The following is a 6701-nucleotide window of genomic DNA, read 5'->3' on the forward strand; positions in this document are numbered from 1 at the left end:
ACACTTCTTTATACATTCATCAATCAGTGGACACTTGGGCTACTTCCATATCTTGGCTATTATAAATAATGCTGCTATGAATGTCAGGGTGCATATATCCCTTCGGATTAGTGTTTTTGTATCCTTTGGGTAAATGCCCAGTAGTGTGATTACTGGATCATAGGGTAGTTCTATTTTTAAATTTTTGAGGAACCTCCATACTGTATTCCTGAGGGGCTGCACCAGTTTGCATTCCCACCAAGAGTGCAGGAGTGTTCCTTTTACTCCATCTTTGCCGACACCTGATGTTTCTTGTGTTGTTGATTTTAGCCATTTTGACAGGTGTGAGGTGGTATCTCATTGTAGTTTTGATGTGCATTTCCATGATGGTAAGTGATAATGAACATCTTTCATGTGTCTGTTGGCATCTGTATGCCTTCTCTGGAGAAATGTCTGTTCATGTCTTCTGCCAGTTTTTTAATTGGATTTTTTTTTCTGGGTGTTGAGTTTTATAACTTTTTATGTATTTTGGATATCAACCCTTTATCACATATGTTGTTTGCAAATATCTTCTCCCATTCTGAAGCTTGCCTTTTAGTTTTATTGATTGTTTCTTTCACAGTGCAGAATCCTTTTATTTTGATGAAGTCCCAGCTTTGTGCAGTGGCAGTATCGTAGCCAACGAGGTTTATCTGAGGTGCAATTATTGCTAATTGATGAAGTCCCAATAGTTTATTTTTGCTTTTGTTTCCCTTGCCTCAGGAGACATATCTAGAAAAATATTGTTATGGCCCATGCAAAAAAGTTACTGTCTGTGTTCTCTTTTAGGATTTTATGGGTTCACATCTCACATTTAGGTCTTTAATCCATTTTGAATTTATTTATTTATTTATTTATTTATTTATTTATTTATTTATTTATTTATAAAAAAGATTGATGTTTTGTTTTGTTTTTATGTTTTTATTTAAATTCCAGTTAGTTAACATACCATGGATTAGTTTCAGGTGTACAATATAGGGATTCAGCACTTCCATACAACATCTGGTGCTCATCATAAATGTGGTCCTTAAACCCCATTACCTAATTTAACCCATCTCCTCACCCACCTCCCTTCTGGTAACCATCAGTTTGTGCTCTATAGTTAAGAATCTTTTTCTTGGTTTGCCTCTCTCTCTCTTTTTTCCCCTTTGCTCATTTGTTTTGTTTCTTAAATTCCATTTATGAGTGAAATCATATGGTATTTGTTTTTCTCTAACTGTACATAATCTATTATTAGTAGTGAAGATTTAGATATTTTGAATCCAAGCCCATCCCTTACATATACTGTTGTACTACTTTTGATGCTAAAGTGATAGGTTTTTTTTCAAAATAAAGAGGCTAAAAAGTATTTCATATAATCACAGCACTGATCTAATAAAACAAAATAAGATCTTTGTTTAGGAAACATACCTTTTAGGCTTTCCCCTTTCTTGTTTTTGTTATTTAAATTCAATTAACCAACATATAGTACATCATTAGTTTTTGATATAATGTTCAATGATTCATTAGTTGTGTATAACACCCAGTGCTCATCATACCACGTACCCTCCTTAATGCCCATCACCCAGTTACCCCATCTCCCCACCCATCTCCCTTTCCACAACCCTCAGTTTGTTGTTTCCCGGAGTCCATAGTCTCTCATGTTTTTTCTCCCTCTCTGATTTCTTCCCATTCAGTTTTCCCTCCCTTCCCCCATTGTCCTCTGCCCTATTATATTCCTCATATGAGTGAAACCATATGATAATTGTCTTTCTCTGATTGACTTATTTCACTTAGCATAATACCCTCTAGTTCCATCCATGTTGATGTAAATGGTAGGTATTCATCCTTCCTAATGGCTGAGTAATATGCCATTGTATATATGAACCACATCTTCTTTATCCATTCATCTGTTGAAGGACATCTTGGCTCCTTCCAAAGTTTGGCTATTGTGGACATGGCTGCTATGAACATTGGGGTGCATATGGCCATTCTTTTCACTACATCTGTATCTTTGGGATAAATACCCAGTAGTGCAATTGCTGGGTCATAAGGTAGCTCTATTTTTAACTTCTTGAGGAACCTCCATATTGTTTTTCAGAGTGGCTGTACCAGCTTGCCTTCCCACCAACAGTGTAAGAGGGTTCCCTTTTCTCCACATCCTCGACAACATTTGTTTATTTTAGAGAGAGAGAGAGACCATGTGCACAAGTTGGGGGAGGGGCATTGGGAGTGGGTGAGAGAGAGGGAGGGAAGCAGACTCCCCGCTGAGCACAGATCCTGATTCAGGGTTCAATCTCACAAACCTGAGACCATGACTTGAACCAAAATCAAGAGTGGGACTCTTAGCTGACTGAGCCACCCAGGAGCAACTTGAATTTATTTATTTTATTTATTTATTTTTAAAGATTTTATTTATTTATTTGAGAGAGAGAGAATGAGAGACAGAGAGCATGAGAGGGAGGAGGGTCAGAGGGAGAAGCAGACTCCCTGCCAAGCAGAGAGCCCAATGCAGGACTCGATCCCAGGACTCCAGGATCATGACCTGAGCCGAAGGCAGTCGCTTAACCAACTGAGGCACCCAGGCGCCCGAATTTATTTTTTGTATAGTGTAAGGAAGTGGTCCATTTTCATTGTTTAGCATTTTGCTGTCCAGTTTTCCCAGCACCATTTGTGAAGAGACTTTTTCCCATTGGATATTCTTTCCTCCTTTGTCCAACATGAATTGGCTACACAGTGGTGGGTTTATTTCTGAGTTTTCTATTCTGTTTTATTGATCTATGTGTCTATTTTTGTGCCACTGCCATACTGTTTTGATAACTACACCTTTGTAATATAACTTAAAGTCTAGAATTGTGATGCCTCCAGCTTTGCTTTTCTTTTTCAAGATTGCTTTGGCTATTCAGGGTCTTTTGTGGTTCCATACAGATTTTAGGATTCTTTGTTCTAATTCTGTGAAAAATGCTGTTGGTATTTTGATAAGGATTGCACTAAATGTGTAGATTGCTTTGGGTAGTATAGACATTTTAATAATAATTGTTCTTCCAATCCATAAGCATGGGATATCTTTCCATTTTTTTGTGTGTGTGTCTTCTTCAATTTCTTTCATCAATGTTTTATAGTTTTCAGAGTACAGGTCTTTTACCTATTTGGTTAGGTTTATTCCTAGGTATATTATGGTATTTGGTGCAAATGGATATGGGATTGTTTTCATAATTTCTCTTTCTGCTGCTTCATTATTGGTATATAGAAATGCAACAGATTTCTGTATGTTGATTTTATAACCTGTGACTTTAATGAATTCATTTATTAGTTGTAATAGTATATGGTGGAGTCCTTCAGGTTTTTACTTTATTTATTTATTTGACAGAGAGAGAGAGCACAAGCAGGAGGAGAAGCAGAGGGACAGGGAGAAGCAGGCTCTCTGCTGAGCAGGGAGCCTGATGTGGGGCTCGATCCCAGGACCCTGGGATCATGACCTGAGCTGAAGACAGACACTTAACCCTCTGACCCACCCAGGCACCCCTCCTTCAGGTTTTCTATATAGAGTATCATGTCATCTGCAAATAGTGAAGTTTTACTTATTCCTTTTATTTCTTTTTGTTGTCTGGTTGCTGTGGCTGGGACTTCCAGTATTATGTTGAATAAAAATGGTGAGAGTGGAAATGCTTGTCTTGTTCTTGACCTTAGGGAAAGAGCTCTGTTTTTCCCTAATTGAGGATGATGTTAGCTGTGGGGGTTTTCATACATGGTCTTTATTTTGTTCAGGTATGTTCTCTCTAAATATATTTGTTGAGGGTTTTTTATCATGAATGGACATTGTACTTTGTCACATATTTTTTGTGTCTATTGAAATGATCATATGGTTCTTACCCTTTCTTTTATTAATATGGTTTTATCATGTTGCTTGATTTGCAAATACTGAACTGCACTTGCAACCAAGGAATAAATCTCAAATAATGATGGTGAATGATTTTTTAATATATTGTTGGATTCAGGTTGCTAGTATTTTGTTGAGGATTTTTGCATCTATATTCATCAGGGATATTGGTCTGTAGTCCTCTTTTACAGTGGTGTCTTCATTTGGTTTTGTTATCATGGTAATGGTGGCCCCATAAATGAATTTAGAAGTTTTCCTTCCTTTTCTATGTTTTAGAATATTTTGAGAAGACTACATTAATTCTTCTTTAAATGCTTGGCAGAATTCCTTTGTGATGCCATCTGGTCCTGGACTTTTGTTTGTTGGGAATTTTTTGATTACTGAATCAATTTATTTGCTAGTTATCAGCCTGTCTAAATTTTATATTTCTTCCTGTTTTAGTTTTGGTAGGTTATATGTTTCTAGGAATTTATCCGTTTCTTCCAGGTTGTCCAATTTGTTGGCATTTGGTTTTTCATAGTATTCTCTTATGATTGTTCATGTTTTGGTGGTGTTGCTTCTTATTTCTCCACTCTCATTTGTGATTGTATTTATTTGAGTCTTTTCTCTTTTTGGTAAGTCTGCCTAGAATTTTATCAATTTTACTGATTTTTTTCAAAGAATCATCTCCTGGTTTCATTGATATGTTGTATTGTTTTTGTTTTTGTTTCTATACCATTTTTTCTGCTCTAATCATTTTGATTTCCTTCCTTCTTCTGGTTTTAATTTTTTTAAAATATTTTATTTATTTATTTGACATAGAGAGACACAGCGAGAGAGGGAACACAAGCAGGGGGAGTGAGAGAGGGAGAAGCAGGCCCCCTGCAGAATGGGGAGACCGATGTGGGGCTCAATCCCAGGACCCTGGGATCATGACATGAGCTTAAGGCAGATGCTTAATGACTGAGCCACCCAGGCACCCGCTTCTCGTTTTAATTTTGTTTGGTGTTCTTTTCCCAGCTCATTTAGGTGTGAGGTTAGGTTGTTTATTTGGGATTTTTCTTGCTTTTTGAGGCCTGTATTGCTATAAACTTCCTTTTTGAAATACTTTTCCTGCATCCCAAATGTTTTGGACCATTGTATTTAATTTTCATTTGTTTCCATGTACTTTTTATTTCTTCTTTTACTTCCTGGTTGACCCATTCATTGTTGAGCGGTATGTTATTATTTATTTATTTATTTGTTAGAGAGAGAGCAAGCACAAGCAGGGGGAGCAGCAAGCAGAGGGAGAAGCAGGCTCCCTGCTGAGCAGGGAGCCCAACACAGGACTCAGTCCCAGGACCCTGGGATCATGACCCGAGCCGAAGGTAGATGCTTAACTGACTGAGCCACCCAGGCATCCCGAGCAGTGTGTTATTTAACTTCCATGTATTTGGACTGTTTTCAGATATTTTCTTGTGGTTGACTTCTATTTTCATAGCGTTGTTGTCAAAAAAGATGCATGGTATGACTTTGATCTTTTTGTATTTGTTGAGGCTTTTTTTGTAGCCTAGTATGTTATCTACTCTGGAGAATGTCCCCTGTGCACTGAAAAGAGTGTGTATGTTCTGAAGAAAAGAGTCCCTGCAGCCATACCCTCAGTTTTGAAGGGGATAAAACACTTTACTGATATTATAAAAATCTAATAGAAACAGAAAGAAGGGAAATGTGTGCATAGGTGAGGGCAATAGTAAGCAGTAAAGGAGAATAAGACAGAATCACATCAAATCGGGTACTTAAAACATCCAACCTCATTAGCTGGGGAAGCCCCATGGAGACAGCCAGACAGAGAGGCCTGGGTGGCACGTCCTCCCCTCAGGTGAGACTTCAACTGACCATCGGAGTAAGAGCCATATTTATAAGGCAAATGATGGGGTCTGGAATTAAACATTTGTTTGTGCAGTTTGGAGTGAGCTGCATTCTTATGTTATCATGTTTTTACATATTCAAGGAGCCTCCTCTCTTGGATTCCATTCTAGGGGGGCCAGTCCAGCCTGGAGCCAGAAGAGATGAAAAGCAATATTTATAGCTCTTAACATCCAGATCAGAAGGGCCAATAAGGACCTGGAGGCCAGATAATGTCACCAACCCAGCTCCCAATGTCACTTATGCAGCACGAATCTCACAAACAACATTCTTTAGCCTGCCTGAGTACATGCAGGTTGGGGTGGTTGGTTATGCAGGACAAATCACAGAAATCTCCATCCATACAATACAGTTTATTCTACTGTTGTAGGATGGAATGTTTTGCATATATCTGTTAAATCCATCTTTTCCAGGGTGTCATCCAAAACCATCGTTTCCTTGTCGATTTTTTGGTTAGATGATCTGTTCATTGATGTAAATGGGTTGCTCAATTTGCCTACTATTATTCTATTATTATCAGTTAGTTCCTTTGTGTTTAGTATTAACTGTTTTATGTATTTGTGTACTCCTATGTAAGGTGCATAAATATCACAATTATCTTCTTGTTGGATTGTCCCCATTACTATTATATAGTGCCTTTCTTTGTCTCTTGTTACAGTCTTTGTTTTATAGTTCAGATTGTCCAATATAAGTATTGCTGCTCCAGCTTTCTTTTTTTTATTTTTATTTTTTCTTAAGATTTTATTTATTTATTTATTTGAGAGAGAGAGCACAAGAGAGGGGAGCGGGAGAGGGAGAAGCAGACTCCCTGCTGAGCAGGGAGCCCGATGCGGGACTCGATCCCGCAACTCCAGGATCATGACCTGAGCCAAAGGCAGTTGCTTAACCAACTGAGCCACCCAGGTGCCCTCCAGCTTTCTTTTGACATCCATTCTCATGA

The 6701-nt window shown here is 38.0% G+C and overlaps 1 non-coding gene across 1 annotated transcript; it reads left to right on the top strand.

Annotated features, from left to right (window-relative positions):
• Window positions 1-631: 631 nt before the first annotated feature.
• Window positions 632-769, top strand: LOC123851285 (U4 spliceosomal RNA). The gene has a single exon (XR_006792524.1). It is a non-coding gene; the product is annotated as a U4 spliceosomal RNA (small nuclear RNA).
• The last annotated feature ends 5932 nt before the right edge of the window (window positions 770-6701 follow it).

The sequence above is a fragment of the Mirounga angustirostris genome, unplaced genomic scaffold (assembly GCF_029215605.1).
Source record: "Mirounga angustirostris isolate CCGP_5_RB_7025 unplaced genomic scaffold, mMirAng1.0.hap1 SCAF_11, whole genome shotgun sequence".
NCBI lineage: Eukaryota > Metazoa > Chordata > Mammalia > Carnivora > Phocidae > Mirounga > Mirounga angustirostris.